The following is a 22,631-nucleotide window of genomic DNA, read 5'->3' as shown; positions in this document are numbered from 1 at the left end:
GGAAAAGACAAAAACTGAAAAGTGTCGAAAAATGAAAAATGCGGAATTGACTCAGTCCTCAAAGGAAGTTGTCAATCCACAGAAAAGAGTCTCAAAAATCACCCCAGAGCACCCGAGACGACACTATTCGACAAGAAACCAAACTCAGAAGGGAAAAGACAACAGAAAAAATTTATCCGTGAAAATCCAGGTTATTATAGTTTAGACACAAGAACAGACCAATTCGGAGTTAAAACTAGTGAGATATGGCCCTCTGAAGGAATTTGTCAAGAGCAGAAAAAGTACCCGCAGGCGCCCGTCCAAAAGCTGCGGGGGCCCGCCAAAAGTGGTTGAATCCCGCGGGCGCTCGCCCAAATGGGCAGAAGCGATCCTGGGCAGTAGAAACAGTGTTTTAGCAGAAAAACGAGTTTGCGACGCGGTTTCGGAGGCCAAGATGACATTTTTCAGAAAAATGTCATGAAGAAACTACCCCTAAAATCACATTTTCTACGTGACAAAGTTGAGAACATAATTTATTTCCTGAAAGAAATCCCCAAAATACCCTTAAGTTAGAATTTTCAACAAAAAAGTTAAATGTGTCCATAAGAGGCTAAAAACACAAACGAAAGGGTTTTTCCTATAAACAATCATGCACGTATATGTAACTTACCTATTAGGGCACGCTACAACAATCCACAGCTTAAAAATGCCACCGATGCAAAATATGAACCCCTAACGGCCAAAAAGGCGAAAATGCATATAAAATAGAAAATTTAAAATTTAAAATTTACAAATGACTTCAAATTACCATTTGGCCCTTGGCCACACTTCATGCATATAGAATAGGTCCTAGTGGATGTGCCGGAACACAATTTATGCCACCCAACTTGAAAATGAATCCTTAAAAGCTCGGATTTTACTATTTTAGCCCAAAATGCAAAATATGAAAGTAAAATGTAAAACCTAAAACAAAATGGTGTTTGGCCCTTGGTCACACCTCACATATGGCAAATGAATGCTAAAAGATGAATTACATACGCAATGCACATACCGGTGCGAATATGACATATTGAAACCCAAGTTTTCATGTTTTTCTCATTAAAGGCAAAATTCATCATTTTTCAATATACAAGGATTACAAATGAAGTTTGGCCCTTGGCCATATATCATACACATAGATGGAGTATCAAAAAGTGTGCTTAAGCACATATTACAAGTCAAAGGCGAAAAATGACATTTTGGCCTAATTACACAATACAACTCAGAAGGTGAACTCAAGCATGCTAACACTTGCATGTGAACAAGAGTACACTCAAATGAACTTCAATCTGTCGAAACGATCCCAGAATACTGTTCATCCTACACCAAGGCATCCGTACCTGACAAGACCCCCTGTAACTTCGGGGTGAATAAACAAGTTTACTCATAGAGAATGAGCATGCATCGACTCGATTTCTTTAAAGATTTTTACATCAACTTAAAACAATACAAAAGGGTCATGCCACCTAGCGTCTATGCCAAGGTGAGACTCAGGGAGCATCCTAAGCTACTCATGCAATTGAAATGAACAACGGCAGACAAGTATACATGCTCAAGTATACTAAACAATGTCAAAGCATGTTATACGACATTCAAGCATACATTTTCAAGTACACCAAACCATATTAAAATAAGTCATGCAACATCCAAGCATATCTACTTAAGTATACATTTAATATGAAAAACTCGTAAATCAAGTACACAACTACAAGTACACTGTGACGACCCTGGTTTTTCAAGCTAGTGCACCCTGTGATGAACCGAAGATTGACCCGATAACGGATCCAAATGCGGAAGTAAGAAATAAGACAACATTCTACAAAGGCATAACACACCTCTAAGACACTTTGATGACCTTCCATGAGGTCGTGGAACTCAATGAGAACTGACGCGGGAGCAAAAGATCAGAAATATGACAAATAAGCCCCAGGGGCAAAATAGTCATTTCACATAGAAATGACGTCCCTAGAATGTATATCATTCCCGAAACACATCCATAACTTCTCCTGAAGTCACGGAACTCAAAAGAAAGTAATGGAAGCGAATTACAAGAAAATCGGACAAAAATAGCCCCAAGGGCAAAATGGTCATTTCTAAAAATATAAAATCGAGTGCTACCGAGCACACTACTGAGAAAACAGTAAAAAATTAATAAGTTACACTCAAGAATCACTTAATTCGGAGTCCGGATAGGAGAGAAAAGTCAAAACAAAGTTTTGACGTCGCCACAACCGTGAATAATGTTTTGACAGCAATGAATAGTAATGTGGGCAAAATGCTGAAGTTCGTGTGCCGTTTTGAGGCACTAAACGACGTTTTCTGGAAAAACATGAAGAAGAACCCCCCCTCAAAATAATTTTTCCAAGCTGACCATGTCAAAAGAAAATTTTATTTTTGATATGAACTATCCAAAATGCCCTTACAACAGACTTTTTCAAATAGTGCAAGTGCGCACAGGAAATCAGATTTGACACGGGGTTTTCGGGTCTGAGATGACATTTGCTGGAAAAATGTTGTGAAGAAACCCCCCCTAAAATCACGTTTTCTATGTGACCATATTAAGACCGGAATTCATTTTTCAAAGGAAATTCCCGAAATGCCCCTAGATCAGTCCAGACCAAGAGGGTTAAAAGCTGCTACAGGATCTGCCCACAACTGAGAGCAGAAACAGGCTAGAAGATGAATTTTCTGGAAAAACACAAAGAAGAAACCCCTCCCAAAATCAAATTTTCTACCCCACATCGTGAATAGAAATAATTAAAATGCACTGTGAAGTCCCCAAAATGCCCCTCCAAGAAATCTAAACAAGAGGCTCCAAAAAGCTGCTAAATAAAAATCAGAAAGCTGAACTTTGAGATGGATTTCTAGCACCAAGACGACATTTTCTGGAAAAACACGAAAAAGAAACCCCCTCTAAAATCACGTTTTCTAAGTGACCATGTGTAGGCTAGAATTTATTTCCCAAAGGAAAACTCCAAAATGCCCTTAAACCGGATTATACAATAAAATGCAAAAATGAGTCCATAGGAGGCTCAAATTGCCAAGGAAGAGGTTTTTCTCGAAAACGATCATGCACGCAAACGTAACTTACCTATTAGGACGTGCTACAATGGTCCATGGTTTAAGAATACCACCGCTGCAAAATTTGACCCCCCAACGGCCAAAAGGGCGAAAATGCACATGAAATGGAAAATTTAAAATTTAAAATTGACAAATGATTTCAAATTACCGTTTGGCCCTTGGCCACACTTCATGCATGATTAATGAGACCTAGTGGAGGTACCGGAACACACTTTGCACCACCCAATTTGAAAATGAATTCTTAAAGGCTCGGTTTCTACTATTTTAGCCCAAAAATGCAATATTTGAACTAAAATGCAAAAATGAAAACTAAATGGTGTTTGGCCCTTAGCCATACCTCACATATGGAAAATGAATGCTAAAGGATGGAATTCACACAAAATACACACACCGGTGCGAGAATGACATATTAAAACCCTAGTTTTCATACTTTTCTCATTAAATGCAAAATTCAACATTCATGAATATTCATGGATTTCAAATAAAGTTTGGCCCTTAGCCACAAATTATATAATTGGAATGAGTGTCAAAAAGTGTCCTTAAGCACATAATACAAGTTTGGAATCAAATATACATATTTGACGAAATGGCTACAAATGGCATTTCATGCTAACACTTGCATGAAATGGAACTTAAAAGCTATAAGTCATCCCAATGAACGATAGGCATCACGAACCAAGTCTTTGTACCTAAAACAGCCCCCCAGTAACTTCGGGGTGAGTAAATAAGTTTACTCGTAGAGAATGAGCATACATCGACTCGATTTCTTTAGAGATTTTTACATTGACTTGAAACAATTTAAAAGGGTCATGCCACCTAATGTCTATGTCAAGGTTAGACTCAAGGAGCATCATTAGCTACTCATGCAACTGAATTGAACCACGACATACAAGTATACATTGTAACGACCCGGTCATTTGCCTTCCTTTCCTTTTTCCTGAAATTTTACGAATGAATTTTTTTCGTTTAATTTTATTTTCTGAGCTCTGTTTCGTGTCGCTTAGTGTCATCTCGAGTGCTCAGAATTGGTTTCTGAGATTCTTTCATGTGAATTGACAACTTCCTTTGAGGACCGAGTCATTTTCGCTTTTTTCGTTTTTCAGATACTATGCGCTATTTCGTCTTTTCCCTATTCTGTCATTTTCCCTATTTTGTCTTATCTCCGTTTGTCAGTTTTTGGCACAACCTCACTTCTCATGCTCGGAGTTGGTTTTTGACTTCACGTGCCTTCATCTTGAGTGGTTTTCTCAAAATACGTATCTTTACTTTTGCAAGAAAGTACTCTGGTTGCTCCTAGTGTCCACAAGGGCATAGATGCACAATTCTTCAGAATCTTTTTCATTTCTTGGGGCGTTTTTCATAAATATATTTTGAAGATATTTCATTTCAGGGGCATCTAAGAAAATATCTTTTGGAAGATATTTTCATTCTGGGGCAATTTCGCAATTAACCCTTTTTATAGGGGTCATTGTGCAATTAACGAAAGTTATTGCAAAATGTATCCTCTGGAGCCTGAATCCTCATACAGGATTCATTTTCACATTTCATCGAGTCGTGGACTCTTAGAATTCCATTCTGGTCATTTTTCTCCAGTTTCAGAGTTTTTGGACCCGGTTGCCGCCGAACTTGTTCGGGCATAACTTTCTACTCGGGACTCAGTTTTCGACACCGTTTCTTCTATTGTACATATTTTCTCATTTTAAATCTTTTTTGTTCATAGAGTTTTGCTGTTTGAGTGCGTTTGCTCAAAATCCACTTTTTCGGACCCGGCGGGGCCCTTTCGGGGCACTTTTTGAGACTTACTATAAATATGGGACTTAAGAACAAAAAAATCAGATTTCTTCTTCTTCTTCCTCTCCCATGGCCGGCCAAGCTCCCTCCCATGGCTGCCACTTTCTCTCTCCTCCTTTGATCCACTTTTCTTTGATGAAAAATCTTCGGCCTTAACATTTGTTGTTCGCCTCGTCGTGCTCTACCATTACCCCTTATTAGAAACCATTTCTGACCAAATTTCGAGTTCGGAATTGAGGTCAAGTTTGGATTTTCATGGGGCTTCTTGGGGATTCATATAGATCGTGTTGTCCCCGACAAAACCTAGGAGTTTCGTCGGATTCGGAGCCGTTTCAATTCGGTGGAGATTTGGGATTTTCATCCCAAATTGAGGTAGGAGGTGTTATAGGTTTAATTCTTGTTATATAACATACTATTGATGCTTATACAACTTGATTGCATGCTTAAATATGAAATCTAGAGATTTTATTATTTAATTTTCTTGTATTGGATTTGATTTTCCCGGTTGCTTATGACTTGTTTTAAACATGTAGCATGGTAATATAATGCTCTATAATATGGTCATTGACATATATTAAATTGAGAGAATTTGAACAAGTATTAAAGATTTTATTTAATATTTATCTTGAATGAAATATTAAATCATATGGCATTAACTAGCTTAAAATCAATATATGTTAGCATATTAAATTAGGCCTTAGCATGCTCTCTAACATAGTTGAATTTGAAAGTGATTGGAGGTGTTTTGAAAATTAGTAATTATTAATTAATTAAATTAATTAATTTGTCCCGGGTGCACTATTCACTCTATTTGAATTCCGACTTGATATTCTTGATTAACATGCCATATAGCTTCACATATATTTGATTTAGAATATTTGGTTAGGTTTTTAAACCTTTTATTTAATTAAATTCCATGTTTAAGATTTAATCCTCATGGTGATATACAACTTGGAATTGATTTGTGGCATGCTAGAAAATTAGGCTTTGGTATGGTTGTTCACGTATATTAAATTGGGATTAATTGCATGAGAATTGCAACTTTTATTTTATATTTAACTTTAGTGAAAGTTTAATTCACATGGTCGTAAATTGAATGAAATAAACTTGTAATGTGATATTACATTAGTCATTGGCATGTTCTCTAAGATATGTTAAATTAAGGGTATTTGGTTAAGTTTGAAAATTCAGGGATTTTAATTAAAAGAATTAATTAAAATCCATTTAATGGTCCCCTTAGCTTAATTAAGTTTTTAACTTGATAATTGTATTGATCATGACTTGTTTACTAGCATATATTAATTTGGGACTATTAGAAGTTGTTTTAGAACCTTGGGATTTAAATTAGTATGATTTAATTAAAGTTCTACTTTGTTGTTCCAACAACCTAATTGAGTTTTAGAATGGATATAGGTGATGGCCATGCCATGTCCTTTAACATGTATTAAATTGAGGTTATTTGGAATTGAATCGGAATCTAGAGAATTTAATTGTGTTTATCTATTTAAATTCTGTCAATTTGCTCCATGATCTAGTTGTGTTTTAGAAGTGGTTTCTATATTCAAATCATAGACTTGGACTTGTTATATATTCATTTGGTTATGTTTTGAGCATTGGATAACATAGTTGCTATGTTTATACTCATGAGAATATGTTTTCCTTATTGAATATATTGTTGCCTTGTGTAATGATTTACACACTTCGTGCTTAACATCTTTCATGCATAGCGTGTAACGAATCGTACACTAAAGATTCGACATCCATCATATCATATTAGTTGTGGACTTAGAGCATGTATTGTATAGGTTTCCAAATTTGGTTGTGCATGGTAGATAGTTGATTATCTTGTATATACATACTGATATATATATTGTTGCACAACTTGTTGATTTTGGAAACTTGGGGATGTCATTGTTTGGCTACGGCTAGAACGTGGTTCTAGTACGGGGGATAGTCCCTTTATATAGTCTAGTGTGCACATAGGGAGGTTACCCATGGGCTAGTAACCTTAAAGTAACTATGTTGTCGGTCTGATCCGGCGTGACGTCCGATTATCCACTTTGTTTGATTTCGCATTTCATTTTCAAGTTGATAACTAGATGATGTTGTACCTTGTTGTTTCTTATTTGTCGTTCCATTTTAAGTTACAGGATGTTAACTTTGTCAAATTATGCTTTATGCGCTGTATTGGAAGTTCCAATGTTGGTTAAATTGCATCGATATTGAAAATCATGTTTTGACTTTCTAATAAAGCTTAGGATTGATCCTATTGATTCATTTATAACATAGACGTTAGGTGGCATGACCCACTTCTGTTGTTTTCATGCTTTAGATTCCAAGCTGATAGCTTTAAGAAATTGTATTTTGTTGCCTTGTATAATATGCTTTTATGTGGTTAGATTGCATTGAAGTTGTAATTTTCGTTTTGATTGTTCAGCATGGCCTAGGATGATTCCTTAGACTTATTTAGAACATAGACGTTAGGTGACATGATCACTTTAGTTGTTTTTGTATTCGAGATTGCAAGTTAATACCTTTAAGAACCTATATCTTGTTGCTTTGTATAATGTGCTTCCATATTGTTTAAATGGCATAGATGATGTGATTTATGCTAGAAACACTCTAAGGTAGCTTAGGATGCTCCCTGAGTCTCATTTCGATATAGACGTTAGGTGGCATGAACCCCTTTAATATGTTTCACCTTAAGGTGATAAATTTGTAAAATGTTAGGTCGATGCATGCTCATCTCCTACGAGTAGCTTTATATTACTCACCCCTACGATACTGGGGCATATTTCAGGTACGAAGACTTGGTTCGTGACGCCTAGCATTCCTTGGATGTCGTGTAGCTTTCAAGTTTCCATTTCATGCGAATGTTAGCATGAAATGTCATTTTGTAGACTTATATGTCAAAATATGTATGTTTGATTCCATGTATGTAATATGTACTTAAGTACACTCCTTTCAATGCATTTGATATGTATGAGATGAGGCCGGAGGCCAATGACCATTATATTGTATTCTATGTACTTTTTAACTTCATGAAATATTGTGAAAATCTTGAAAAATCGCAAGTCATTGCTTCACCATGTTTACATTGGGTGTGGGAATTCCATTTTGATTCTACCATTAGCATTCATTCACCATGTATGAAGTGTCGCCAAGGGCCAAACGGCATTTTGAAACCATCTCATGATTTTAAATTCCAAGTTTTCGTTTCAAACTTCATTTTTGGCATTTTGGCCGTTGGTGGGTCATATTTTGCATTGGCCATATTTGTGGGCCATGGACCATTGTAGCACATCTTACTAGGTAAGTTACGTTTGTGTGCATGGTCGTTTCCAGGCAAAGGTTCTTCTTTGGTGAAATGAGCCTCCTACGGACTCATTTTACACTTTTGTTGTATAATCTGACCTAAGGGTATTTTGGAAATTTACTTTGGGAAATAAATTCCGTTCTTCACATGGTCACTTAGAAAATGTGATTTTAGGGGGGGTTTCTTCTTCATGTTTTTTCAGAAAATGTCGTCTTGGCATCAGAATTCGATCCCAAAGTTCAGCTTCTGTTTTTCCATTTAGCAGTTTTTTGGACCCTCTGGACTAGTTTTCTTGGGAGGGCATTTTGGGCATTTCACAGTACGTATTTTTCAATTTTTCTTGGGAGTCACGTAGAAAACTTGATTTTGATTCTTTGTATTTTTCCAGAAAATGTCATCTAGGCCCTCAAATTCCCATTTTTTCGGGAAAAACCCCTGCTGCCAGGTTTTTTGGGCTGCCCATTCTGCCTCCTTCACATATAACGGTTAAAAGGGGCTTCGTAACTGGTTACATGTGCATGGGCAGTGCTTTGGTCAAGATTTTTGGCTTCCAACCGGTTAGGAAGGTCTCCTAACCGGTTAGATGTTCTTGGTTATCCCCTTTTTGATCGTTTTCCGTTAGCCATATCTTCTTCATCCGGACTCCGAATCAAGTGATTCTTGAGTCTAAATTCATTAATTTTTCATTGTCTTTCCAATGGTGTGGTCGATAGAACCCACTCTTAGGTTGTAAATTACCATTTTGCCCCTAGGTCCATTCTTGTTCGTTTTTGAAACGCTTCTTCCGCATTTGTTTCTTTTGGGTTCCGTGACCTCATTGAGTATCACATTGGTGTCTTAGAGACGCGTTGTATCTCTAGAGACCGTTGTTTCATCTTTCGCTTCCACATTCTGGATCCAGTTCAGGTCATCACAGGAGACACTGGGTTGAAAAATCCAGGGTCGTCACATACATGCTCAAGTATGTAAGTCAATATTAAAACATGATATTTGATATAAAAGCATACATTTACAAGTATACTAATCCACATTAAACAAGTTATGCAATGTCTAAGCATGCATATACAAATATACAATCAACATGGAAAACTCATGAATCAAGTATACAGGCACAAGTATACTAAGCTAAATAAATTACGCATAAGACAAGCATACACAACATAAGTATACAAAATGAAATCCGATTACACAAATCAAACATACAATACGTAAGTATACTAAATAAGGCTTAGATATACAACCAAGGATAGAAGTTCAAGTATGCTAAATAAGATCTAAATACACAAAACAAGTATATAGTTTCAGGTATACTAAATAAGATCTAATACACAAGCGAGTATACAGTCTCAAGTATACCAAATAAGATCTAAAATATCTAAATACACAAAACAAGTATATAGTTTCAAGTATACTAAATAAGATCTAATATACAAGCGAGTATACAGTCTCAAGTATACCAAATAAGATCTAAAATGCAAGATAAACACAAATTCACAAGTTACAAGTAATCCATGATTAACAACTAGAATTTAAATGCGAAATCAAATAGTGGAAAGACTAGGATCCTTGGTTGCAGACCAATCGAGTTATTCCGGGTTACTAGCCCGCAAGGTACTACCTAGTGCGCACGTGTATAAGCTATTCCGGGTAATTACGACCCACAAGATACTACCTACTGTGCACTTCATATGACTTAGGAAACTCACGAATCCATGCTAGGGCCAAACCCTAGCCTTCACATGAACATGATCCTTACAAGCCTCCAAAAACAATAAGTTCAAAACTTATGCAAAATCAATAAGTTAAACCAAACTTATACATCTCAAATAATGTTTGGGAATGGCTTTACATGTTGGAATCGAATTATATACATGGAATGAGTGTCAAAAAGTGTACTTAAGCACATAATACAAGTTTGGAATCAAATATACACATTTGACAAAATGGCTACAAATGGCATTTCATGCTAACACTTGCATGAAATGGAACTTAAAAGCTATAAGTCATCCCAATGAACGATATGCATCACGAACCAAGTCTTCGTACCTGAAACAGCCCACCAGTAACTTCGGGGTGAGTAAACAAGTTTACTCGTAGAGAATGAGCATGCATCGACTCGATTTCTTTAGAGATTTTTACATTGACTTGAAACAATTTAAAAGGGTAATGCCACCTAATGTTTATGCCAAGGTTAGACTCAGGGAGCATCCTAAGCTACTCATGCAACTGAATTGAACCACAGCATATAGGTATACATGCTCAAGTATGCAAGTCAATATTAAAACATGATATACGATATAGAAGCATACATTTACAAGTATACTAATCCATATTAAACAAGTTATGCAATGTCTAAGCATGCATATACAAATATACAATTAACATGGAAAACTCATGAATCAAGTATATAGGCACAAGTATACTAAGCTAAATGAATTACACATAAGACACGCATACACAACATAAGTATACAAAATGAAAGTACATGGCATGCACATCGAGGATATCAAGACGGAATTTCAAGGAAATGAATAGTGCACTTAGAGCAAATTAATTAATCAAATTAATTAATTATTACTAGATTTCAAAACATCCCCGATTACTTTCAATTTCACGTATGTTAAAGAGTGCATTAAAGCCTAACATAATATGCTAACACATATTGATTTCAAGCTAGATAAGGCCAAATGAATTAATCTTTCACTTAAGATAAATATTAAATAAAAACTTTATTACTTGTCCAAAAGCTCTCAATTTAATATATGTCAATGACCATGTCAAAGGGTAATATTCTATCATGCTACATGTTTAAACCAAGTTATGAGCAACCGGGAAAATCAAATCTCATACAAGAAAGTAATTAAATAAAATCTCTAAATTTGATATCAAAGCAAGTAAACAAGTTGTATAAGCATCACAAGCATGCAATATAACAAGAAAATAAATTATAACACCCCCTGCCTCAATTTGAGATGGAAATCTCAAATCCCCACTGAAAGAAAAGTACTCTGAATCGGACAATACTGCGGGGTTTTGTTGGGGACAACACAATGAACAAGAATCCCCAAGAAGCCCCATGAAAATCACAACTTGACTTCAAACCCGAACTCAAAATTTGGCCAAAAACGGGTTCAAATAAGGGTGAAAGGTAGAGCACGACAAGGCGAACAACAAACGTTAAGGCCGAAGACTTTTCACTAAGGAAATCAAGTGGAGGAGAAGAAGAAAAGGTGGCAGCCCAAGGAGCTCCCATGGCTGCCAGCCAAGAGGGGGTGGAAGATGATCAAAATCTGACTTTTCTTCTTTAAGTCCCCTATTTATAGAAAATCTCGAAAAGTGCCCCGAAAGGGCCTCGCCAGGTCTGGAAAAGTAGAATTTGAGCAAACGCGCTCAAACAGCAAAACTCCGTGAACAAAAAGGTTCAAAATGAGAAAATATGAACAATGGAAGAAATGGCATTGAAAACCAAATCCCGAGCAGAGAGATATGCCCTGAACAAGTTCAGCGGCAACCAAGGTCAGAAACTCTGAAATTGGAGAAAAATGATCAGAAAGAAATTCTAAGAGTACACAACTCAACAAAATGTGAAAATGAATCCCGTACGAGGATCCAGGCTCCAGATGAGGCATTTTGCAATAACTTCCGTTAATTGCACAATGGCCCCTACAAAAAGGGTTAACTACGAAACTGCCCCAAAATGAAAATATCTTCCAAAAGATATTTTCTTAGATGCCCTTGAAATAAAATATCTTAAAAAGATATTTACAAAAAATACCCCAAGAAAAGAAAAAGATTCTGAAGAAATTGTGCATCCATGCCCCTACGAACACCGGGAGCAACCAAAGTATTTTCTTGCAAAAGTAAAGATACATATTTTGTGGAAACCACATAGAATAAAGGTACATGAAGTCAAAAACTAACTCCGAGCACGAAAAGTAAGGTTGTGCCAAAAACTGACAAACGGGGAAAAGACAGAATAGGAAAAAGGACGAAATAGGGAAAAGGACAAAAAGTGAATATTGTCCGAAAAGTGAAAATGCGGAAATGACTCGGTCCTTAAAGGAAGTTGTCAATCCGAACGAAAGAGTCTCAGAAACCATTTTCGAGCACTCAAGATGACACTATGCGACGAGAAACAAAGCTCAGAAAAGAAAATTAAACGGAAAAAAATTATCCGTAAAATTTCAGAAAAAGGAAAGGAGGCAAATGACAGGGTCATTACATATACTTAGATAATAGGTTTGCACGTACGACAAGTATACACGGCACAAGTATACAAAATGCAATTTAAATTCATGGAGCAAACATACAAGTTCAAGTATACTAAATAGGATTCAAACATCCAAGTAAACATTAATTCTGAAATTACAAGTAATCCATGATTAACAACTTGAAATTAAATGCGAAATCAAATATTAGAAAGACTAGGACATGTGGTCTCTAGACCAAGTAGGTATTTTCGAGTAATTACAACCTACAAGGTACCACCTAGTACGCACTTATGACTTAGAAGACTCTTGTCTCCGTACTAGAGCCAAACCCTAGCCATCAAATAGATTATGTCCTCACAAGATTTCCAAAATCAATAAGTTCAAAACTTATACAAACTCAAATGCAAGTTACCACATTCCATGCATAAGTAAGGTTGAATCCACACAAACCATGTCCTAGAATTCAAGTCTCAATAGCATATGACATGTTAAGTCTTTAATATGCAATTATATGCAAAATAAGAATATTTTACAACAATTGAGCCATATTACCATCCTAAGCCACAAGTACTAAATAAGCTTTAATTTACTAACAAGCTCTTAAGGTAAACAATTGTAATATTCTAAGCAAACTATATACCTACACAAGATATATTTAAACAAACTATTCAAGACAATGATATCACATATTATGTGATAAGCGCCGGATATTGCATATTCAAGCGCCCTTAGTTGCATTAGTTAAGTCCATTATTTGATTATTTTATATAGATTATCTTCATTTGCATGTTTTTATATATTTTCAGATTTGTTTCCCAAAAAGGAATAAAAATGATGTTTTGATGAGTTCTTGAATATCAAAGTGTGCAATGTTGAAGTTTACAGCCTGGCAGCAGTGGAGTTTGACATTGATCATCATTTTTGACCTAGAAAAATTGAGAACTGGACTTCTATTAAAACATGGCGTACTTAGATCTTTGAATTAGCTTTCCAAATCATCAAACGGTTCTTCATTTGGAGTTTAGAACCGAGAGTTATGGCCTTTTTACCAAAGGTGCGCAGAACAGCCTAGCAGTAGTGAAGTTCGACTTTGCTCTTCATTTTTGACCCACCAAACTTGAGAACTGGACTTCCATTTAAACATGGCGTACTTATTTCTTTGAGTTATATTTCCAAATAATCAAACGGTTCATCATTTGGAGTTCAGAGCAGAGAGTTATGGCCTTTTTACCAAAGTAGCTCAGTGTAGAACAAGTTGAAGAATGCAGAAAGTTGCACCTTCGAGCGCTCGTAGAAGGACCTTCGAGCACTCGAAATTCAAGCAGAATGGTCCATGACCGTCTTCGAGTGCTCGAAGCCTCTTCTTCAAGCGCTCAAAGGAACATTTCAGCCCACTTGCACCTTGAATCCCTCAATTCTGATTTCCATCTTTGATGAGTGGTTGAAGTTGTTCTTTGGTTGGGGGTTGGAGCCTTGTTTGGTGGAGGTTTGGTAGACAATATGTCTATAAAAGAAGAAGGGAGAACCATATATCATCATATTTCATTTTGCAAGATTTGTGGAGAGAGAGATGAGGGAGAAGATAGAGTTTTTATGGCTACAAAGAGGGAGCTCGAAAATAGAGGTTGAAGGAAAGCTTCTTCCTTCCTCTAGGGTATCCATGGGTAACTAATTCTTCCTCTAGGGAGGTGATGAAGCCCCTCCCCCTTGTAAGCATGTTCTAGTATAGTGCTATTTTGGGGATTACAATGTATTTTCTATGGTCTTTTCATGATCAAGAGCACTTCATTGGTTGTAATGGATGTTGATATTTATATGAATGATTTTTCTAAGTTGATTATCTTGCTCTACGTAATGTCTTACATTAATCATATTGCTTATGTTTTCATGGTGACAATGGAAATAAGGTTATGAAATGGTTTAATGGCATGTTGATAGGTGACTTTGATAGATCATTGCTTAGGAAAATCCTTTGATGGTGTATGCTTAATCTCTACCTTTATGTGCTTCATCATTTTTGTCAAGAACTTGATAATCTTTCATCCAAGTAAGTGTGTTTAAGTTGCATCCTAGTTTAAGTAGTTTATATACATTCAACTTTGATGGATTATGTTTGTTTAAGGCTTAATGTACTTCTTGTTAATTATATGGCAACTATGTGTCGCTCTATAATGCTTGACCATTATATATTGTTTATCTCCTAAATTAGTTCTATATCTAGCATGTGTAGAGGGATGGAGGCAGATTCACTTCCCTAGTTGTCTTTACTCGTATTTTATCTCGCTTTAATTCTCGCAAGCTTTATTTTATGAACCTCACATTTTAGTTTTAGTGACAATCCAACAAATCCTTTATAAACCCCCTTATCATTCTAAAAGACGATCCTAGATACCTAAGTTGCCATAAACTAGCAGTCCCAGTGGTTCGACTTTCCCGACCAATAGCCTTATTTTACAGTGATTTGTGCTATTGCAAAACGGGTTGATTTATAATTGGTAATCGATCCGTCGATCATTATGCTAAGTCAAATTACCATCTTTAGAGACTACAAGTACTAATTCTACAACAATTTAGTAACATGCTCATAAGGTAATTAAACATATTGCATTTCAAGAGACTATCAACCTAACATGAAAAGTCTCTAAATTTCAAATCAATCTCAAATAATCTCAAATTAATATTTGTTAAACAACATAGCATGCTTATTACATATATCAAATCAAAAGAGCAAAATGAGCAAGACATCATCATGTTGATTTTAATTAATTTAAATTAATTAAATCTCTAATTTTCAATAGTTATTCAAATGATCTCAAATTAATATATATCAAGCACTAAGTCACGGTCATACCATATACCAAGTCTAAAATGAGTTATAAGCAACCTATGATACATTATTAATTTCTTAAATTAACATAAGACATACATACAACTTATATCTCATACAAAAGCAATCAAAATGACTTGGAAAATAAACTATAACACCCCCTACCTCACAAGAGGATTGTTCCTGGGAATAAAAAGTATTACCACGGTTAAGCTTGGAAATCAATGGAAAGCCCTCAAAAATCAAGGTCAAGGCCTAAGGCTTCAAGCTCCATCCATGGAGGCTAGTGTTTTCTTGTAAGGAAGAGAATGAAAAAAAAAAAAATGTGGTTAAGTGTGAGTGGAGGAAATAGAAATCCTCCACTCACTATGTGTTCTTACATCATGGTCAACACACACATCTATGGTCAATTGCACAACAACCCTTCTTTAAAACCATAATCCCAAAGTAGCCAAAAATAATTGCAAGACTTAATTTGGAGCGTCCACTTGTCACTCATCCAAGGCTTCATCCTAGGCTTAATCTCAAGCCTACACTTGTCAACCATCCAAGCCAACAAGTGCACCAATCCTAGGCCAACAAGTGGGTGAATCTCCACCCTCCACATGTCATCATCCAAGGCATCAAAGTGTTTCTACACAAATGTCAACAAGTGGACCAATGAGAGTGTGACACTTGTCACACTTTTCCAAAAATTGCAAAAAGGTCCTTTCCAAAATATCTTTTAAACTAAATTACAAAATGGTCCCTAAGATGAAAATTAATCACTTTATGAAATTACACTAAAACCCCATAAGTTTAAAATAATTACCAAAAGTCATGCATCCATGACCGTTACAAGAAAAATAAACATTTAACATGCTTTTCTGTACAAGTAAAAATACACATAGTATAGAATTTAAATATTGTGGATGCATGCAAAAATGGAAGCAAAACCGAACACGAAAAGTGAGGTTGTGCCAACAAAGTGACAATCGGGAAAAAGACAAAAAAAATTAAATAGTGTCACAAAAGTGAAAATATGGAAATGACTCAGTCCTTAAAGGAAGTTGTCAATCCAAAGGGAAGAGACTCAAAAACCATTTTTGAGTACTCGAGACGACACTAAGCGACGAGAAACTGAACTCAAACAAGAAATTTCAACGAAAAAAATTCATCCGTGAAATTCTGAGGAAAAAGAAAATGAAGGAAATGACCGGGTCATTACAACATACCCTTATTAAAGAGATTTCGTCCCCAAAATTAGGAACATTCCCAGAAGAACTGTACACAAGGTCACACCAAGAAATAGATCATAAAGTACCCAAGGACATCTCCAAAGGTCTCAAGATCAACGAAAGGACACGAAACCACGAACCGTGATACACCTCTCCAACAAATTGACATACTAACCCAATGTCAACCACCCCAAGGAGATCAAGGAAACTATACGTCGAAACAAGGAACATAACCAGAAGTAACATGGCAGCACGAATACTGACTAGAACCTGCCCACAACGTACCCAAGGTGTGGTAGCATCCACAGTGTTAAGTGCCCGTCCACACTCACATTACTAGATAGGTAATGCAAGGTAGCATCGACAACAACTAGCACTCGCCCACACACAACCTGTACGGTAGCATGACAGTATAAAGCCCTAATTCATCACCTGCCCCTAATAAGCTTACCCGTAAAACCTATCGATACAAATGACATCAATGTCAAAATGATCATTACCAAAAGCACCATGAAAACCAGGCATTCTGTGAGAGTTGTGATATGGTCCAAAATGTCAGGCCAGACCATTCTGGCCAATCCAAAACTCTAACAACAATGTCATAGGCACCGCTACGCTTAAGGCCTTAAATCCTCAATACTAGAAAAACTGACATCCCCAAATCTCAAAACACCGTTGTCAACCACATCAGTCACGAATCCAAAGCCAGACAAGTCTATGCCCTCAAAACAATGGATCAGACTTTATAAAATCAAACAACATCATCATCACCCTAGTCACAATGACTCCCAACAAGACAATGCACCCAAAATCCTCCACGTCATCCTAAAGCTGCACTACCACAAGGCTACGCCTAGGAATCAAGACATCAGATCAAGCTCAAACACATAATCCCGACGACCAAGGTCATACAACCCCAAGCATAGTACAGAATGATAAAAATGGATGAACTAATAAAGCAATTAGTCAAGAAACATATATACATATGCAAGTATACACAAGGATACTAAGCAAAATCGAAACAGAAATGCAATATATATATAAGTACAAGTATACATCCACAAGTATACTAAGCAGTACTAAATCCATGGTAGACAAGTATACAGGCTCAAGTATACTAAACCCAAACGGAATGAAATAAACAACGTGCAAGCATACTAGGTACAAGTATACTAAACGTAACTGAAAATCTGCGCACCAAATAACTAAACACATAGTGTACAAGGGCAATCAAATATGCTACCTATCACATAGGGGTCAAGCATCAGAGACATACTACACATCGCCAGTGAGGCTAGCATGACAAGTAGATATAGTAAATAGAAAACACATCATCTATACCAGCACATAACCATCAAATAGTCACATCCCTTAACATGTTTATAGGGCATGCTCAAAACAACAAGGTATATAAACATGAAAAATGACTATGCAAATAACAATCCCATAAAAACAAAAGCAAGAAGGGATGGAATGCCTCACAGAAGGACAACTTATAAAGGGGAATCTGAAAACCCGGATGAGTCCGATCTCTCTCCGTGGGGAAAGGAATCATCTTCTAGAATGAACACTAAGGTCCCTGAAATAAGGAGTCTACAAGTCTTTCCCAAGACTAGCTCAAACACAAGGTGGAATCCTAGTGCCACACAAAACAAATAACGATGTAATGGATAGTTCCAACACTAACCATCAAGAGACACCAACAATAGAACTCAACTCAAGATGCCAATGAGTTCGATGAGAACTCCACAGGATCCTATCGGAACCCTAAACGTAACCCCAAGTCTTCCATAACAGGGGAGAGTAATTAATTGCACCAGTGCAATTAATTACACGGAAACACTCACACCCCAACCTTAGCTCGTAAGAGCTGTCTAAGGCAAGACAATTAGATATCCTAGGTCAACGCACCTATCAAATCCCTAACCATCACTCTAAAAGGAAAAGACGCGAGGACCTCGCCATTGAGGCTCACGAAAACAAAATTCCCAATCCCCAAGGAAGGACTCAAGTCAATCTGACCTATCGTCCCATGACGCTAGAAAAAAGATATCAATGACGTCACCACATCAAGGTCACCACGAAACCCCAAGAGATGAAACCCTAGCATCAATCTTAACCAACCAAGCTGGAACAACCCACAATGCCTAAACAAGACATAAAAGTAAGTAGTTGACACGTAACATTGCAATAGACTACATACTCACACAAGCAGTAAGGTCACATAAGGCATGTCAATGTATGCACCATATAATCAGGCTAAGCATGACAAGCACATGCAATATGCTAAGGCAAATACGCATAACCCACATGCTAAGTAGACAAGCGTAAATTGAAATGCTAAAACAGATAAGCATATACAATGTAATAAGGCCGACAAGCATATACAGTATGCTAAGGCAGGCAAGCACATATAATATACTAAAGCAATAACCATATATATCATGCTGAGATAGTTAAAGTAAACTTCTAAACATACGTCCACATAAGCACGTAAACATATAATCACATTCAACATGTTATCAAGAAACAAATAAAAGCATAGAGCATGGCAACGCAAGCATGATATGCACCCAAAACCCGTCGTCCTAAGGTTTTTGAACCTAGGAGCTCTGATACCACCTGTAATGACCCTGGATTTTTCAACCCAGTGTATCCTGTGATGACCTGAACCGGATCCAAGATGCAGAAGCAAAATGGCCTCAAGAGATGTACACCATCCCTAAGGCACCATGATGACTCCCTATGAAGCCACAGAATTAAAATTAATAAAGTGCGAAAGCAAAACAAGGACAAGTCCTTAGAGATGTATGTCATCCCTAGGGCACAAGAATGGACTCTCAAAGAGTTTTGAGGCTCAACGGAAACAAAATGAAGAGAAAGGCATCAAAACCCTACAAGAGAAGAGCGAGGGGTAAAATCGTTATTTTACCCTAAAAGGAAGGAATTTAACTTTTAACAAGTCAAATTAGATCTCAAACATCTTAAAACATCCTTTGGTAACTTCACATGAAGTCCCAAGGCCAAAGGAAGAGAAATCCCAGATGAACCCTAACCCGGTTCAAACTGAATCCGACACCCTCTCACTAAAACAAGGATATCTTGAGCTAGGAGAATAATCTGAAATTGAAACTAGCACCATTATAAAGACAACAAAAAATTAATGAATTTAGACTCAAGAATCACCTGATTCAGAGTCCGGACGGAAGAGACATGAAAATAAGAACAAATGGCATTATCCGATTTAGAGGTACCCTGACCCTATCTCACTAAAACTTAAATAACTTGAGTTACAGATGGAATCTAAAGGTCTAATTGGTACCATTGGAAAGCTTATTTTGATGTGGTCAGTTTAGACATAAGAACGGACCAATTCGGAGTAAAAACGAGTGAGATATGGCACTCAGAAGGAAAGCGTCAGGAGTAGGAACAAGTACCCACGTGCGCCCGCCCAAAAAGCTGCAAGGGCCTGCCAAAAGTGGCAGAATCTTGTGAGAGCCCGCCCAGAACCCACGGGCACCCGCCCAAATGGGCAGAAGCGATCCAGGGCAGCAGAAACAGTGTTTTAATAGATAAATGAGTTTGCGATGCGGTTTCCGAGGCCAAGATGACATTTTTCGAAAAAATGTCGTGAAGAAACTCCCCCTAAAATCACATTTTCTATGTGACAAAGTCAAGAACAGAATTTATTTCCCAAAGGAAATCCCCAAAATACCCTTAAGCTAGAATTTTCAACAAAAAAGTGAAATGAGTCCATAGGAGGCTCAAAACACAAACGAAAGGGTTTTTCCTGGAAATGATAATGCATGCAGACGTAACTTACCTATTAAGGCACGCTACAATGATCCATGACTTAAAAATACCGTCGATGCAAAATATGAACCCCCAACAGCCAAAAAGGCGAAAATGCATATGAAATGGAAAATTTGAAATTTAAAATTTACAAATGACTTCAAATTACCGTTTGGCCCTTGGCCACACTTCATACATATAGAATAGGTCCTAGTGGATGTACCAGAACACACTTTACGCCACCCGACTTGAAAATGAACCATTAAAGGCTCGGATTTCACTATTTTAGCCCAAAATGTAAAATATGAAACTAAAATATAAAACCTAAAACAAAATGGTGTTTGGCCTTTGGCCACACCTCAGATATGGCAAATGAGTGCTAAAGGATGAATTACATACACAATGCACGCATCGGTGCGAAAATGACATATTGAAACCCAAGTGTTCATGCTTTTCTCATTAAAGACAAAATTCATCATTTTTCAATATACAAGGATTACAAATGAATTTTGGCCCTTGGCCACATATCATACACGTAGAAGGAGTATCAAAAAGTGTGCTTAAGCACATATTACAAGTCAAAGACGAAAAATGACATTTTGGCCTAATTACACAATACAACTCAGAAGATGAACTCAAGCATGCTAAAACTTGCATGTGAACAAGAGTACACTCAAATGAACTTCAATCCAACGAAACAATCCCGGAGTACTATGCATCCTACACCAAGGCATTTGTACCTGACAAAACCCCCAGTAACTTCGGGGTGAATAAACAAGTTTAATCGTAGAGAATGAGCATGCATCGACTCGATTTCTTTAAAGATTTTTACACCAACTTAAAACAATACAAAAGGGTCATGCCACCTAGCGTCTATGTCAAGGCGAGACTCAGGGAGCATCCTAAGCTACTTATGCAATTGAAATCAAAATCGGCATACAAGTATACATGCTCAAGTATACTAAACAATGTCAAAGTATGTTATACGACATTCAAGCATACATTTTTAAGTACACCAAACCATATTAAAACAAGTCATGCAACATCCAAGCATATCTACTCAAGTATACATTTAACATAGAAAACTCGTAAATCAAGTACACAACTACAAGTAAACTGTGACGGCCCTGGTTTTTCAATCCAGTGTATCCTGTGATGAACCGAAGATTAACCCGATAACGGATCCAGATGCGGAAGCAAGAACAAGACAACGGTCTCCCATGGCATAACACACCTCTAAGACACTTTGATGACCTTCCATGAGGTAGTGGAACTCAATGAGAACTGATGCGGGAGCAGAAGATCGAAAATATGACAAATAAGCCCCCAGGGGCAAAATAGTCATTTCACATTGAAATGATGTCCCTAGAATGTATATCATTCCCAAAACACATCTGTGACTTCTCGTGAAGTCACGGAACTCAAAAGAAAGTAATGGAAGTGAATTACAAGAAAACCGGACAAAAATAGCCCCAAGGGAAAAATGGTCATTTCTAAAAATATAAAATCGGGTGCTACCGAGTACACTACTGGGAAGACAGCAAAAAATTAATCAAGTTAGACTCGAGAATCGCTTGATTCGGAGTCCGGATAGGAGAGAAAAGTCAAAACAAAGTTTTGGCGTCGCCACGACCGTGAATAGTGTTTTGACAGCAATGAATAGTAATGTGGGCAAAATGCTGAAATCGTGTGCCATTTTGAGGCACTAAACGACGTTTTTTGGAAAAATACGAAGAAGAAACCCCCCTCAAAATAATTTTTTCAAGTTGACCATGTCAAAAGAAAATTTTATTTTTGACATGAAATCCCCAAAATGCCCTTACAACAGACTTTTTCAAATAGTGCAAGTGCGCACAGGAAATCTGATTTGACACGGGGTTTTCGGGTCCGAGACAACATTTTCTGGAAAAATGTTGTGAAGAACCCTACTAAAATCACGTTTTCTATGTGACCATATGAAGACCAGAATTTATTTTTTCAAGGAAATTCCTGAAATGCCCCTAGATCAATCTAGACCAAGAGGGTTAAAAGCTGCTACACGATCTGTCCGCAACTGAGAACGGAAACGGGCTAGAAGATGAATTTTTCTGGAAAAACACAAAGAAGAAACACCTCCCAAAATCAAATTTTCTACCCCGCATCGCAGACAAAAATAATAAAAATGCACTGTGAAGTAGCCAAAATGCCCCTCCAAGAAATCTGAACAAGAGGCTCCAAAAAGCTGCTAAATAAAAGTCAGAAAGCTGAACTTTGCGATGGATTTTCGGCACCAAGACGACATTTTCTGGAAAAACACGAAAAAGAAACCCCCCCCCCCCCCCCCCCCCCCAAAAAAAATCATGTTTTCTAAGTGACCATGTAGAGACTAGAATTTTTTT

Source organism: Cornus florida, unplaced genomic scaffold, assembly GCF_030987335.1.
Source record: "Cornus florida cultivar Cherokee Brave unplaced genomic scaffold, ASM3098733v1 CherokeeBrave_3.0.0_Hap2_Chr05, whole genome shotgun sequence".
Classification (NCBI taxonomy): Eukaryota; Viridiplantae; Streptophyta; class Magnoliopsida; order Cornales; family Cornaceae; genus Cornus; species Cornus florida.
Note: the sequence above shows the minus strand (reverse complement) of the source record.